Genomic DNA, 17271 nt, shown 5'->3' on the forward strand with positions numbered 1-17271 from the left:
CCTTCTCCCCCTCACCCCCCCCCCCCCGCATATTGTTGCAATGCGGTTAAATAAAGCAGCCAGTTCCCCATTTACAATCCTGTGAGTAGATTTACTTTTATGGCACTAAGCACTCCCCCCACAATATTGGCCATGAGGAAAACCTAAGAATGGCAACTCCGGCGGAAATTGAGGATTGAATGCAGGAAATGAAAATTGGGAGCAATATATTGAAAAGTCAAGTTTCAAAGAAGCAGCCGTGTTAGTCTGTATTCGCAAAAAGAAAAGGAGTACTTGTGGCACCTTAGAGACTAAGACATTTATTTGAGCAGAAGCTTTCGTGTAGCTCACGCTCAAATAAATGTGTTAGTCTCTAAGGTGCCACAAGTACTCCTTTTCTTTTTGCAAATACAGACTAACAGGGCTGCTACTCTGAAACCTGTTTAAAAGAAGATCGCCAAAAGCTCACTTCAGAAGTGAGCTGTAGCTCATGAAAGCTTATGCTCAAATAAATTTGTTAATCTCTAAGGTGCCACAAGTCCTCCTTTTCTTTTAAACAGTGTCTGTAACTGCAGCACCCCTTATTGATCTTGAGGTCTTTCTTCTTCATTTATTAGCACATAGGACCAATGGGAGGTTTTGTTAGCACCTTCATCTGATATTTCCTAATCTGTCATCACTGCCCTGTTTGAACTAGCACCGAGTTAGAATGGCTCCCTTTTAAAAATGGAATTCCCTGCATATCCAGCTTTGACTCCAGAACAAGTCCCTACTGCAGGGTCTTGGTGTAATATGGAGCAAAGTCTCATTGCTACTGTTCCATCAGTGGTATTCAGTGCTGCTGTCTCTGAGGTCCCAGAGTGGTGGGAAGTGCAGCACTGATAGGTTATCCTTTGAGAACTAACAGGTACAGCCTAAGCAGAGGCAGTTCTTTGGATGCACCATCTTCAGGTGTGACTTCACTGGAGCTGGAGGTGTAATTTCCAGCTCGGAAATAACAGGTAGACTTACCTGTTGTGCTAGCTCTGATTGGGCCAGCGTACTAAAAATAGCACTGTAGCTGCCACTGCATGGGCAGTGGGATGGTCTAGCCATCTTGAGTACAATCCTGTCTGAAACTCCAGGTACATAATTGGGCCAGCTAGCCTGGACTGCTGCCCATGCAGCTGTGGCTACAATGCTATTCTTTGTGCTCTAACTTGATCACAGTGAGCATGAGTATGACTATCCGAGCTGGAAATTATACTCCAGCTCCAATACAGACATATTGTACCTTCAGTGTGTGAGAAGGGAGTTGTCTCTGTATTGGAAGTTCTCCAAAAATGTGTGGTCACCGGTAAACAAACTAACAAGGCTGGAGCTGGAACTACGGTTTGATGTCCCTGGCCCCCTATATTACGGTACTTGTAAGGTAAAATTAAAGGGGTTTTGTTAAAGCACATCTTTAACCCAAAAAGAAAAGGAGTACTTGTGGCACCTTAGAGACTAACAAATTTATTAGAGCATAAGCTTTTGTGAGCTACAGCTCACTTCATCACGAAAGCTTATGCTCTAATAAATTTGTTAGTCTCTAAGGTGCCACAAGTACTCCTTTTCTTTTTGCGAATACAGACTAACACGGCTGCTACTCTGAAACTTATCTTTAACCCAATCACTTTTCATAAGAGTTGAGATGTGCCCCTGGCTCTGGTTGGAATCTCCCTCCCTCATTGTTGTGAAATATGCTGTACGCTTCTTGGGTGACACCCTTCTTCCCACAGGTGGCTGCATTTTAGTTGTGCTGTTTGTCTATAGCTTGTAGAACGATAGTGTTCAGGGCCAGATTAGAGGCATAGATACTGTAGGACAGTATCTTAGCCCAAGATTTCTGGAATTGTGTAATTAAATGAAAGCTTAGATTCCGATGTACAAAATCATGGTTTAAAAAAAAAATAAACCTTGAAAATGTGACCAAGCAAGTGTAACCAATGCAGATATCTGCTTGAGTCTGTAGAGAGCCTAAAACAATAACTATTCTTGATGGGGGGAAGAGGAACCCATACTGCTGCCCCTGCCTTTTCAGGAGTGGGGGGGCATCATCCCTCCATCTGGAGGCCATGACAGTGGAACCAGAGGGGAACCTGTGTCATGAAGTGTTTAGAGCCCCTATATTCCCTTATTCCACCTGTGGGGCTTGTCTCCACTTATCGGGGAATCAACGTGGTCAACTGCAGTACTCCGCCGGAACGAGAAGCATAAGGTAAGTTGACGGGAAAGTTTCTCCTGTCGACCCAGCGCAATATAGACACCGCAATAAGTCGACCTAAGGTACGTTGACTCCAGCTACGTTATTCGCGTAGCTGGAGTTGCGTAACTTAGGTCAACTTAGCCCCATAGTGTAGACCCTGCCCTTCGTGGCAGTAGGTTCTATGTAAGTATTGCATTGTTCAGACCTTGGAGTGGTTTTAAAAACTTATTTAGGCAGAGTCTGAAACCACGTAAAGATCCTTTTTGTTTTGTCTTTTGCATTAAGGAGAATGTAAGAAACACACCAAAACCCTTAAGATTTGAAATCTTAAACCACAATGACCCTCTCCCTGTTTGAGTGAGCATCTGGTGCTGTCGGCTGAGCAGTCCATCATATCTTGGCACCGTTCTCACCAGAAGACACAGTGGAACGAAAACAAAAGATGTAACAAATTTGTCCTTTTCTTTCATAATTAACCAAAATATCTCTGCATGTAGCAAAGCGTGGCTCCTAATTAACAGACAGGCGAGAGGCTATTTTTAAAATCCAGACCTCCAGTAATTATGTTTGCAGCAGAGAATGATATTTCAGTCAAATGCGACAGACAGTGAGTCCGGTTCCCCACTGAAGCAATTAATATTTCACACCTGCCAAGCAAATCGGCAGCAGAGGGAGAGGAGGGAATAGCATTGAAAAGGGGATGTTACGCTGTTGGGTTCACAGTCCTGAAGCAGGAAGACCACAGAAGATGCAAAATCTTTCATTTCATGATGTGACCTTCTAGATAGCACCATTATTAGTAAAACTTGGAAATGGGACCTGGCAAAGATAATGCTAGCAATATAATTGTTGCAAGGGATGGAGAGATCAAACCCTTGAGCTGACGTTTCTGTCGTCGTCCGCCCCAAATCCCACTCGTGTAAGATCAGAAATAACGATAATTGCAAAAGTTGACAATGAGTTAACTAACTGTTGGCAGAGGAAAACCTTCCTGGGAGTAGGATTAAAAACTGGGGTACAGGATGCTGGAAATGGGAGCTGGAAACTTGTAACACCTAGAAATGAAGGCTTAATGGCTGCATTGGTGGGTAGAATCGGCTGGTTGTTCAGTTACTTGTACATGGAATGTTCATGGGGTTTCAGTCCGGTCTTGAGTGAAAGACATCTGCCAAAGCACATAGCACTAGTTGACAAGCTCAGCAGAGAGATAAAGGGCTGAATAGTTAGGAGTAGGACCCTACCTCTGCTCTTCAGATAATCCCTGCAGATTATTTGGGGTTGAAACATATTGGCACAGATTGGTAGGGGGAAAACTTGTGATAGGGACAAATAAAGGACTTCCTCCTCCAGCACCTTTATCTGATGTCAAATTAAAAAAAAAAACACCTCCTTTTGGGTTCTTCTCTTCCTGCTTTTTGTAATATGAATTGCAGAGCTGGTTATGGGGGAGGGGAACAGGATGTTAGGGGTGCTAAACACATGCACATAAAAAAATTATGCACAGTTTGGAGAATTAAATCCAAAGCTATTTCCCCACCTGTATTGTCATCTCTTCCTCTGTGACTATAAATTTGAAATCTATAGAAATCCTGTACAAAATCTATTCCCTCTCCTTCCCCTCCAACTCCCCACTACACTGTTCAAGTGAAGGGAACTTGGGAAAACAACCTCTTATTCTTAATGACAGGTTTCAGAGTAGAAGCCGTTTTAGTCTGTATTCGCAAAAAGAAAAGGAGTACTTGTGGCACCTTAGAGACTAACACATTTATTTGTGCATAAGCTTTCGTGAGCTACAGCTCACTTCATCGGATGCATTCAGTGGAAGCTCATGAAAGCTTATGCTCAAATAAATGTGTTAGTCTCTAAGGTGCCACAAGTACTCCTTTTCTCTTCAGGTTAAGTAAATAAGAGCTTTTTGTCCCACTTTCCTGTGTAACAAAAGGTCAATCTCTGCAATTTCTCTCTAAGCCCAGCCATTAGGAGCAGCTTCCCCATTCATCTCAGGGGTGTGTATATGAGGCCACAGGGCAATATATTTCTATCCCTTAGAGATCAGCTTGATAATTTTTAAAGTGAGAGTTAATGAAATATACTGCAATGTAAAAGGAAGATACTTAAAAAGGGCCCAAAGTGAGAACCAAAATGTTAATTTGGCTGGGGGAGGGAGAATTGGGGAGTTGTGTAAATTAATGGTTAGCACTTACATATCCATACCTTCTCAATTGAAGATCTGAGTGTTTACACAATTAAGCCTCACAACACCCTAATAATATCCCCATTTGTAAAATGGGGAAAGGAACAAAGAGGTTAACAGACTTGCCCAAGGTTGGTCATTGAGTAAGTGGCAGAGTCTAGAAGCAAAATCAGGAGTCCTGACTCTCACTTTCTCTGACTGCTAGTTAGCATCGCCTCTGAACTCAGTCTTTGCATTGATATGGGAGTATGCTGCTCCCCACCACATCACACTCCTAGAGCTTAATAAGTTACAGTAGGATTGTTCCATTATTCTAGTCATCACCTTGCTAATCATTCATGTTGCTGCTGTTGTTTTTAAGAATGCTTATCTTTTAGAGCTGTGAAATAATAATCACATTGGATACCTTCTCTCCTTCCTTCCCCCTTGTCTGCCTCTCCCAGTAGTGGAATTGGCAAGTGGAGTTAATGACTGCCAAGCATTAGGAAATATTCTTTCAGTTAAAGCATCTGGCTTCTTGGCAAGCCACACAAAGAGCCATCCTGACAGCCCTGGAATGTCCACTGAGGCTCATCAGAGGTTGGGAAGTCCTTGATAGGCTGTCAGAGCTATGCTCTCCCCTTCTGGAGGCTGTTCACCTTTGATCCAGTAGAATTTGCACACTTTTATCTGTTTGAGTTGGAGATGGTAAAAATTGTTGTGTGTGCGTGAGCATACAGTTGTCTCTCGGGAGATCTTTCTTCCCTGTCAGCTTTTTGAGGAAGATGGCTTTCATACCTATGTGGATCTTGCTATATACTCAGGTGATGATCTGAGGAACCTCGACTGCACAGCTAAGTTTCTTTACAGGACCTATATTTCCCCTCTGCCTACCTGTATATTTTTCAACGCATCAAAGTACCTGCAACCTGAAAGGGCCAACACGGTAGCTGAGGCTTCAAAATTGAGCTTCCTTAAAAACAGGACCCCATCCAATCAGACAACAATGCACCTGTCACCATGCCTCACTGGGTCACAGCTGAGAATGCCAAATTCAAGATAAAAAGAAAAGGAGTACTTGTGGCACCTTAGAGACTAACAAATTTATTTGAGCATAAGCTTTCGTGAGCCACAGCTCACTTCATCGGATGCATTCAGTGGAAAATACAGTGGGAAGATTTATATACACAGAGAACATGAAACAATGGGTGTTACCATACACACTGTGAGGAGAAAGAAAAGGAGTACTTGTGGCACCTTAGAGACTAACAAATTTATTAGAGCATAAGCTTTCGTGAGCTACAGCTCACTTCATCGGATGCATTTGGTGGAAAAAACAGAGGAGAGATCTCTTCTGTTTTTTCCACCAAATGCATCCGATGAAGTGAGCTGTAGCTCACGAAAGCTTATGCTCTAATAAATTTGTTAGTCTCTAAGGTGCCACAAGTACTGCTTTTCTTTTTGCGAATACAGACTAACACGGCTGCTACTCTGAAAACTGTGAGGAGAGTGATCACTTAAGGTGAGCTATTACCAGCAGGAAGGGGGGGAGGAAGAAAATCTTTAGTAGTGATAATCAAGGTGGGCCATTTCCAGCAGTTGACAAGAACGTCTGAGGAACAGTGGGGGGTGGGGAAATAACATGGGGAAATAGTTTTACTTTGTGTAATGACCCATCCACTCCCAATCTCTATTCAAGCCAGAAAGCTTATGCTCTAATAAATTTGTTAGTCTCTAAGGTGCCACAAGTACTCCTTTTCTTTTTGCGAATACAGACTAACACGGCTGCTACTCTGAAACCTCTCCTTACAGTGTGTATGGTAACAGCCATTGTTTCATGTTCTCTGTGTATATAAATCTTCCCACTGTATTTTCCACTGAATGCATCCGATGAAGTAAGCTGTGGCTCACGAAAGCTTATGCTCAAATAAATTTGTTAGTCTCTAAGGTGCCACAAGTACTCCTTTTTCTTTTTTGCGAATACAGACTAACGCGGCTGCTTCTCTGAAAGCAGTCTCCAAAGACATACTTCAATGGCCCATTGTCAGAGTGACATGTCCTTATGGGCCATCAACACATAGCCATCTAGCCTTGATGTAAATCTATGCATGAGATGTCACTCAGGCACAAACACATTTTAGATACAAATACAAAGCCAATATTCACAACTAGATGCAAAGATGATACAGTCGAACCTCAGAGTTATGAACACCTCAGGAATGGAGGTTGTTTGTAACTCTAAACAAAATATTATGGTTGTTGGTTTCAAAAGTTTACAACTGAACATTGACTTAATACAGCTTTGAAACTACTATGCAAATGAAAAATGCTGCTTTTCCTTTATTTTTTTTAGTAGTTTGTTTAATATAGTACTGTACTGTATTTGCTTTTTGGTGTGTATGTGTCTCCTGCTGCCTGATTGTGTACTTACAGTTCCAAATGGTGTGTGGTTGACCGGTCAGTATATAACTCTTGTGTTCATAACTCTGAGGTTCTACTGTGCCTGAATTTAACCGGGATAATCATATATGATTGTAAATTTTCCATGGACACCTGACATGATACACTTTGTATTAGCTTTGTTGCAATTGTATAACAGCTGTAATATCAATTATATAAATGGTCATATTCAGTCATACAGCATCACAGCACCTAGATTGGTTTTGTTTTTGTTTCCCATGTGCACTTTGAATTGTGTCTGACCCCATACCCGACATAATGGGGGACAAAATGCCTTGAGATGGCAAATTGTCTCCGTGTTTTATGCCTTGTAAAATGAAATGCTATCAGTAGGAAGGCAAGTGCCTGTGCTTCAATCTTTGGAGATGAGCTGATACACTGCAATGGAGATTTCACTCCCCTTTGCTATAGCACAGTAGTTCACTTAACAAGACTTAGTGGAAGAGCTATTTTTCATTCGGTGGGGGAATGCTTTCTGGATTCTATACATGAACTCAAGGGTGGATGGTGGCAGGATAAGCACCGGACAGGATGGTCATCTGACACATCCATATCTTTGATTTGAAGATTGGTTAATAAACTTGAGTGGCTTTCCTGTGAGATTCCATGAGATTTCTTTCACAGTAGCAGCCGTGTTAGTCTGTATTCGCAAAAAGAAAAGAAGTACTTGAGGCACCTTAGAGACTAACAAATTTGTTAGAGCATAAGCTTTTGTGAGCTACAGCTCACTTCATCGGATGCACTAAACCAGGAAGTAACCTGCATCATCTTGGGATATCTGGAATGAGATTCTACAGCCTGCCCTTGCAACTGTCAGTTTAATTTGATCTTGTGCTGGACAGAGCTAGCAATGCTCCCAATCAAAATCACTATTTCTCCTAATCTAATTTTGATCTGTTTAAGTGCTTACGTAAGTATGTGTTCTAACTAATTTAGCTAATGGGATGGTAGCCTGGGCTCTGAATTTCCTCGCTTTTGGGAATTTCTCAGATGTTTAATGTACCTTGAAAGTTCAATATGGCACAGATCTAATTGACCTGACTGTGTAACAAGATTCCATATGGGTTGTCAGCAGGCTTTGAATCCATGATCTTCAGCAATGTAGCACGGACCTCTGCTGCTTAGCTGGTAGCAACACTAGTAGATATCCTCTAGCACGGTGGTTCTCAAACTTTTGTACTAGTGACCCCTTTCACATACCAAGTCTCTGAGTGCGACCCCCCCCTTATAAATTTAAAAACACTTTTTTATATATTTATTGCCATTATAAATGCTGGCTGCAAAGCGGTTTTTGGGGTGGAGGCTGACAGCTTGCGACCCCCCCAACCATGTAATAACCTCACGACCCCCTGGGGGGGTCCCGACTCTAGCAGAACAGCTGCTATAGGAGGTCTCCACGCGTGCTTCTCTGGCATGTGAAATCTGCAGATCTTCTTACTTGTGTAGTGCTTGGATACCATGATGATGGGCTCTGTAGAAAATGGAGATATTTTCTCAGTCTGAATTAATGTGAGTTTGGTGTTTGTGAAAGATACTGGATTGAAAGCCTTAGAAGCTCAAGTTCTGTAGATACAGGTTACATACATGAAATAGCAGTGAAAGCTTTCCTTGCTGCCCATCTACCAATGAATCTGAGCTGTTCCCTAAACAGTCTCTTTCTAGGGGTACTTCAGTCACACTGACCCATTCAGACCTTAGCATCTCTCAGACAGCTAACAAGGGAGTCAGTATAGAGCTGCTCACAGTGGTATTTTCCTTGGTGGACTCTTGTCCTCAGAACACTGGCCTGAGGTCTTGAAAGATCTGCTGTCTGCTGAATACTCGTTTACAAAATAACTATCAAATCTTAGCAGATTCCAAGAAAAGCCACAGCAACATCAGAGCCTTTGTTCTGTATAATAACCTTAATTATCAACCGCAAGATTCTTAAGTGGCCTTAAGTCTGTAGTGGGGGATGGTTGGCAGGAACTCTGCATCCAGCGGGGAGGAAGAGAGTAGATTCATCCACACACAAGAAGAAACAGATGGAAAAGCCCTGGAAAATCTGTCAGAATATTGAAATGTGTCTTGCTAGAATGAAAAGAGTACAGAAGCAATCATGGCAACATAGCACAAGAGTTTGCAGATGGCTGTTAAAGAAAGGGAGAGAGTGCCCTGTTAGATCGAAGGTCCAGCACCGCAAGAGAAGATAACGTGCCAGCATCACTGGGCCATGATGAAATGAACCACTCCCCTCTAGGAGGCTGTTGGGTGAAAAGAGCTGAGGATTCATACTCTGCTGGAAATGGCCCCTACTAATTCCAGAGCTGTTGTGTTTTGTCTGGAAACTGGGGGGGGGGGGGGATTTTGGGGAGTGGGCAAATCAAGGCACGGGCACTGAAAATAAGTAGGCAAGCAGTGGTGCATGCATCTCTCAAGGAGAGGCTCCCTTCTTTCCATTTTGTGAGAAAGTTACCATAAGGGGACTGTTGGCCCCTTAGTAAACCTGGGGGGGGGGGGAGGGAGTTGGTGGCCATTTCCCCAGAATGGCTGAAGAGAAGTCAGGAGGATCCTGGGAATGACAGGGCCTCTGACCAATCAGAGAGCTCCAGACCAGGGCCAATGGGAAGTAGTCAGCACCCCGAGTCAGTCTGATTGACCAGGCAGCCAGGCCAATGGGGGAGCCCCAGCTCAGGTCCCGGCCTGCGTGTGTGCTGAGGGAAAGGGAGCGCGCGGGCCGAGGGAGCCACGGCCTAGGGGAGGAGCAGCGCCACATGACGGGTGCCGAGTAAAGACACAGGGACGCGTGTCGGAGAGCGGGAACCCAGCCTGAGCAGGTGACGGACCCAGCTAGGCAGGGCCCCCCCCGGAGGAGCGGGAACAACGACACTAGAGACGGGGGCTCCTGTGCGGGGCGGCCTGGCGGGTCGGAGACCGCCGCTGGTTCTACAGCAGCTGCTCCGGCCCAGTCCCGAGGCGACGACCTGCATGAGCGGCCCACGGCCTCGGGCAAAGGCGGCCCCACCTCGCGGTAGACCAAGGAGTCTGGGGGCCCATGGGAAGATTTCTTTTTTCTTTTCCTTTTCTCTCCTTCGCAGTTGACCCTTGACTACGGGGGGGGGGGGGGGGAGAGGACTGACCCCCCCCCCCCACCTCCGGTGACTCCTTAGCCAATGTATTCACCCACTTGGGAGACGGGTCGTCTTCATTCTCTAAAGCCCACTGCTCAGGGCCTCGCAAACCCGTCTCTGTTGTCGGGGTAGATTTTGGGCTTGCACCAAAAAAGCGGGGGGGGGGGAGAGGTGTCACCGCCCCACAGAAGAGACTGTTAATATTTTAAGTGGGTTTTTTTGGTGTGTGTGTGTATGTATGTATGTATATATATATATATAGTTCTGTATTTTTTTTTTATTCAGGTGTAGGAAGTAGCATAAGGATTGGTTTAGTGTAATTTAAAACCTTTCAACTGCTTATTGTATTTTGAAACCTACTAACAATTTCTCTCCCGTTTTCAGGCTGTTCCTGAGAAAGATACAGTTGTTTGATTCGGTGTTTTGTGCATGTTCGCTTTTTAGACAAAGCCGCTATGCCAGTTAATTATAGGTAATATACCCCTATCTAGCAACTGGGTGAGAGCACTTTCCCCTCACAGACGATCTGATGCAGGTAAGACAAACAACTGGGAAGGAGCAAGGAGATACTGTGAGAGCAGGTGGTGATTTGGAAGCTCCCTCAGCATAGTCTCTAGTGTTCCTGGATCAGCACATGGAACCTCTCTCAAGAAGGAGGATAATTGCGTTGAAGCCTTAAAGACAATCCTGGAGCATTCTGGGGAGTCAATAGGCAAGGCCCTGCTGGTGTAGTCTTGCTGGAAAGATCAAGGGAAAGGAAGTCACTTTAGGCACACAGTATATAGTAAAAAGAAAAGGAGTACTTGTGGCACCTTAGAGACTAACAAATTTATCTGAGCATAAGCTTTTGTGAGCTACAGCATCCGATGAAGTGAGCTGTAGCTCACGAAAGCTTATGCTCAGATAAATTTGTTAGTCTCTAAGGTGCCACAAGTACTCCTTTTCTTTTTGCGAATACAGACTAACACGGCTTCTACTCTGAAACCTGTCAGTATATAGTAAGCAACTCATCCGAGGTCAGTGGCAGAGCCAGGAATGGAATCCTATTTCCCAGTCCTATGCTCTGGTCATTAGATATTCACATGACCCAGGAAGAAGTCTTGCCATCCCATCAAACACAGACCATGCCATTAGTGCTGAAATGCAGAAACTCTGATACATGATCATCACTCAGATGTTCCAGCTGTGCCTTGGCTTTGCTTGTTTGTCCAGTCTCTCCCCATCTGAAGTTGCTGCACCTCAGCTATTTAAGAAACGGTTCTGCTGACGTTCGGAATATTCTGATAATGGGATTCTCCCAACATCTTCTGTGCTAATGTTCTCTTCTGTCACTCCCTAGGAGAGAATTTCTCTGCCACTTGCCAATTCCCCTAAGTTACCTGCAGTGAGTGTGCTTGAGAGAGCTAGCTAGCCTCATTGCCAGCTGTACAGATTGGTATCTTTTGCTCTGCTGGCTAAGTGTTGTGTTTCTCACAGCAGAGATTTTTTGCTTTGCTGTTGTCTGACGCTTCTTTTCCAAACAAACCCTGCACATGCATGGTTCAACAATTCCAGACCCATGGTAATGGTTTTCTGGCTCATCTTTGCTGAGTTTGGGGAGGCAAGATTGTAATATAGCCCACTGATTGCAATTGTAATTATTTTATTAAGATGATAGAATAAAAAAAATGGTACAGAGTTTAAGCGTAGAAGTTTCTGGTTATCAGGGAATAAGGTACAGATTATCAAGGGGTGCAAAGTTCTGTTTAAAAGAAAAGGAGTACTTGTGGAACCTTAGAGACTAACAAATTTGAGCATAAGATTTCGTGAGCTACAGCTTACTTCATCATCGGATCAAGCTGTAGCTCACGAAAGCTTATGCTCAAATAAATGTCTTAGTCTCTAAGGTGCCACAAGTACTCCTTTTCTTTTTGCGAATACAGACTAACACCAGCTGCTACTCTGAAGTTCTGTTTAGGATCAGATGGCATAAGGAATACATAATCTGCAATATCCCCAATTGGGGGTAAAAGATTAACGGGTCAAAGTACAGACGCTGAGATATGGGGGTATGTTGTTCATATAATGCCCATGTTCAGGTGTGGAGTATAATGAGTGGATACAATGATGAGGATGGATTTACCCTCATTTGGTGAGATTTAATGTTCAGTGAGTTTATGGTTCCAGTTCATATTGTCTAATGGAAAAAGTCTCTCGGTCCCTTTCTCGTAATTGATACACGATGTCGTTCCAGCTCACGCCTTCTGGTACTGTTGGTGGCCGGTGATGTGTTCAATGTAGATGTCCCTGGACAGTGAAACCTACCACAGGCATCTCTGTCTTCAACAACCACATTAAAATATCCCTTTGTTTTCCAGTTAAATGCTCTTCAACATTTAAACACCCATCTCTACTAGGCAACTGATTTTGCTGTTCCATTGTGAAGTCTATTATTATTAATAATGAGCTCTTTGAGCACTACAGAAGAAAATGCTATATAAAATGTTTTATAAAAGAAGGCAGGTATAATTCTTCCCACTTTTCAGATGGGGAAATTGAGACACAGAGATGGAAATGACTTGTCTAGCGTCACACTGGTGAGCAGTAGCAGAGCTTGATAGGTTATTTATATACTAAAATAATAACTTACATCTCAAATAGCATTTTTCATCCAAGAAGTCTAATGGGGTGTGTGAATGTGTTGGGATATATTTGTTACATATACACAACCTCCTCGGAAGAAATAAAAATTCTGATTTCCGCAGACCACATCTGTCTTGTTCCTTTTAAACCCTTTTGATGCTAACTTCATACAGCATTCCTTTATTTGGTGATGGAGGCCCTGGATCTCTGAATGCTTATGTGCCTTTTCCTGTGAACATTAGCGTCTTCAAAGCACCTTAGAAAATAAAGATGAATAACAACAACATTGACAGCCCTTAATAGTAAGCAGTGCCAAGAATTTTCCCCCACATGCAGTGTGTGTGTGTGTGTGTGTGTGTGTGTGTGGATATATCTTCTGCCTTGTTTATCACCTACAGATGTGTTCTCTGGGCATGCTTCCTTCCCTGGTAATGCTCAGCAGGCAATGCACCATGCAGGACACAGTGTAAAATGCTGATTACACCATGACGTCTACTAGATGGAATGTCAAACTCGCTCGTATGTGGGTTGCTTTCTAGTGGATTTCCTGATTTGATTACAACTAATAGACCTTCTCCATTGGCTCAAGTGATTAACAAGCTGTGTTCCTTGCATGTGAAATCCTGGGTTCTAGTAATGGTAGTGCATCTGTAAATCTTCGCTGGCAATCATAGCATCCATTGTGACCTTGGCTGCAGCACAGCTGGACTTGTACATCAAAACAGGAACCTTCTTGCAACAGCCAGAGACCCTAGGTGGACACCCCTCATCCTCACACATCAGTAGGCACTTCTGCTGCTTTCCCATAGACACACATACAGCTCATGCAGAGATCTTACTCCTACATGGAATGGTTTACTGTGTTTTGGGAGGTTAGTTTAAACCTTTCAGTGCCAGTTTACTCCCTAGTAGAAGAGATTCGGTCACAGAGTTCCCTGAGCACAGTCATACTGCCTTGGATCCTTTCTCAGCCATCATGCCCCTGTTGCATGCTCTGATGTTGGATGCATTTGGCATCATCACAAAATCCTGTGGATCAATGAGTTTCTTCATGGATCCATATTGTCTATGGCTCTGTGCTAGGCTCTGTGCTCTACAGCTACAAGAGCTCAGCAACTGTTGTGATGCTAGGTTGTACTTGGAGCAAAGTGGTTTAGAGAAAATATGGACAGAATAAATAGAGATCTTTGCTCCGTGATAGGAGTCTAGCAGGAGGAATCTAGGCTACTTCTTCAGCAATATCATAGACAGTGGAACATGGCCTTTGAGATCTGCAGCTATGAAGTGGCTTCTCTCTTTTTCTCTCTCTTTTCCCAGGCCAGGCTCTATGGGGGATAGATATGAGGGGAAAAGCCAAGATATTAAACATAGCCTTCCCTCAGTGTGTAAGGTGATCTCTGCATTGTGTTTGGAAAATGTTTTACTCCCAGTGAATGTTGGCTTGATGTTTTTTGTCAGCTATGACAGGCCTCAAATGAGACAATATTTCACAGCTGCTGTGTTTGGAAGATGACTGGAAAAAACAAGAGCAGGGGTGGGAGGATTTTTTTTTATTTTATTTTTTTTAAATTCACAAACAAAAATTGATTAAAAACCACAAGTTAACAAGTGCTGAGGTGAGGCTGCAAGCTTAATCCTTTTAAAAAGACTGCAGATACTCTGAAGGATTTTTATGCTGATTCTTGTGTGGGCAACTTCTACACTGCAGCCCTAGGTGAGCAGTTGGGCTCTGATTACATGGATAGCTTATCGTCAGGTGTGAAATACTTCAATTCAGTGGAGCCTCAGGCTCAGCCATCATGGTCAACTCATCTGCCCTTGATCCTTCCAAGGCAGATGAAGTGAATCCCATGAAGTTAGCTGCCTGGTGATCTTGAAATCTGAGAGATGTGCTCTGGATGGACGCAAATAATATCCCGTCTATTTATTTAAAAAATACTTTGATCCTGTGTCCTTTCTCCCTCCCACCACCCACTCCTGCTGTGTGACCCATATTCACATGTGTTGCCTGCTGCTGAGTTGCTGCCTTCTGCCCCAGAGTATAGCTGTATTTCACTGGTGTTTTTTAAGTACATCCGATGGTTTATAAAGCAGTTTGGTCTGGAAGATGCTATGGAAATATAAGAATATTAAGGAAAGGGGAATGGTTCATAGTAACTCTTTCTTTCAAAGAATTTACATGTTGCTGTGTGACTAGCAGAGAGAAGCTAGTGCATTAAGGATGTTACTTGGCTTAGTTTAAAGGACATGGCATCTGAAATACAATTTACCTTTAAGAAAAGGAGGACTTGTGGCACCTTAGAGACTAACAAATTTATTTGAGCATAAGCTTTCGTGAGCTACAGCTCACTTCATCGGAGTGCACTCTAAGGTGCCACAAGTACTCCTTTTCTTTTTGCGAATACAGACTAACACGGCTGCTACTCTGAAATTTACCTTTAGATACTCTCTGTCTGTATAAGGATGGGGATCTGCCTAAAGTTCCCATGCATGCATTCATAAGGAGGAGGTGGTTTCTGTACAATTACAAAACAGTGAGGATAAAGTCAATGGGCAGATTATGATATATCCCTCTTTCTTGATGCATTTGTTCAATGCTGACATTTTGAAGAAGTGGGGCACATCAGGGAAGCTGCAAATATACAAGGGGAGGTCTAAAGCAGGGGTTCTCTTAACAGTTTTTTTGGCGGCTTCTCTGACAATTTTTCCAAGCCGGAGCCCCAGGGCTGAAACCCAAAGCTGGAGCCCTGCGCCTCAGGCTGAAGTCTAGAGTCTGCCACTGGAGCCAGGGGCTGAGGTGTGGAGATTGAAACCTGAGCCCCAGGGCTGAAGCCAGGGAGGGAGAGGTACTGCAGCTTGCCCCGGAGCTCTGGTGAGCTGAAGCCCAAAGCCCTTCCACCCCTGGGAAAGCACACACACTGGCCCCATGTGTCTGCAGATGTGCTACTTGGAGCCCCAGGAGGCTGTGCGGTGGCACCAGCAAACACCAAGGCAGCACATCCAGGAGTAACAGCTGGACACTGCAGAAAGGGGCTGCAGCTTTGCCCGCCCCATCCCCATCTTTGCCCAGGAGGCAGTTGTGGCCATAGAAAAAAAATCCCCTGGTGGACGGATTTGAGAAACTCTGGTCTAAAGGGTATTTCACAGAGGATGGTGGAGGGCCACAAGGACCTGTTAGGAAAGGAGGGGAAGCAGAACAAAGTAGGAAAAATATAAAGACATGCTGATTTTTTTCCCCCTACAGCATAAACAGTGTTACCACAAATCCAAACCTAACTAAGGAAAGTGGGGCCACATCACAAATAGCACTGACTGGCTCCCATGTTGGCAGTCTCAGTAGAGGCCAAGAATGGAATGGATTATGAAAACTGAACTCTGGCAGTGTCTCCTGGCTAGCTTTAGGGTAGTATAAGGGAAACTTGACATGCCAGTGGTTATGAGGTACCTTTCTGGGGACGAACAGAGGTTTTGATTCCTCAGCCTGGCACCTTTAACCCGCATGGGATTCGCTCAGAAAGAAAATGAAATTTAAAAGGGCAGGCATTTAGGAAATTGGAAAAATATTATTGAGCTGCATCCAGCCACTGAGCACAGCTCTGATCCTAAAGTTTAAAGAACTTTACCAGCGGCCCCATATGCTTACAATAGATGAAAACCTTCCCTTTCCTGGAGTTGTACTTAGTAACATTCATCTTATCAATTAGGGAGATCAGTGTGTACTTTCCTTCCCAGTGTTTATACTACACTGGATTAACCTGCTCCTAAATGGATAATCAGTCTGCACGGATGCACTAAAAATGGGAGGAGACTTGCAAGCCTGTAATACCATCTGCTTTATTAGAATGTTTTACAAACCTGATGTTTAATTTGCTCTCCAGGATTTGGTGACCAATTATTCTGTAACTTCCCAAATAATTACAAGAACTGCAGAGAGGGGTTAAAAAAACAAAAAGACAACTCCTTGAGGGTTATTTGTACAGGGAAGAAATGAGCAAGAGAGCATGGGAAGGGAAGGGCTTTTGAGAGAAGAGTTAGCCAGAGTCTGAGCGTGGAGCATAGTAGACCTCAGGTGGAGGGCTGGAGGCTTGCTCTTGTGCTTTTATCGCTTGATTTTAATTATAAAGCTTCTGCATTTTGACAGAGCTGCTAGTGTTGGGAGCTGGTGGCATGTTCCATAGTTTGGTTTGCTGAGCTGGGGCTGAGTAGCTGTAGATGCAGCAGCATTTTCTGGATAATGGAGCATGACTAGAGCAGGGAGTCCACAGAAGGTACTTAGCTGATCTGTGTTGAATTCTGAGCCCATCGGACTGAGCGGATCAATGGATGAGCAGTGCTGCCCTGTTGGGGAATATAGTAACTATCATCCTGTTGCAACCCAATTGAGCCACATGGTCTCCTCATTTTGCAGGTGGCAAAACTGAGGTGCACATGCTGATTTGCCCAGGATCACAAAGTGAGTTGGTGTTAGAACAGGATTGGAAGCCAGGTGTCTAGGCATTAGAGCTGGCTTTCTGCTTTCAAATTATGCAGGAATGTCTCCAATAATGGAGTCTCTCTATTGATATTCTGCCACTACTCTATGAGACAAGATACTGGCAAAACAGGGCAAAAAAGCTCTATAATGATTAACAAACCCATCAAGATGTGATCCTGGGAGAGCTGCAATTCCAAAGCTCTCTATGAAGAACTTCATGTAAGCA

At 43.8% G+C, this 17271-nt stretch overlaps 1 long non-coding RNA gene across 2 annotated transcripts in view; it reads left to right on the forward strand.

Annotated features, from left to right (window-relative positions):
• Positions 1–17271, forward strand: part of LOC119846431 — a 36255-nt gene that overhangs the window by 10057 nt on the left and 8927 nt on the right. Inside the window, exon 3 of one of the 2 annotated variants that reach the window (XR_006276517.1) lies at positions 2042–2218. The exons of the other annotated variant lie outside the window; for it this stretch is intronic. This is a non-coding gene — a long non-coding RNA (uncharacterized LOC119846431). The remainder of the gene's footprint in view (positions 1–2041; positions 2219–17271) is intronic. 2 annotated transcript variants of the gene reach the window in all.

Source organism: Dermochelys coriacea, chromosome 21, assembly GCF_009764565.3.
Source record: "Dermochelys coriacea isolate rDerCor1 chromosome 21, rDerCor1.pri.v4, whole genome shotgun sequence".
Lineage (NCBI taxonomy): Eukaryota > Metazoa > Chordata > Testudines > Dermochelyidae > Dermochelys > Dermochelys coriacea.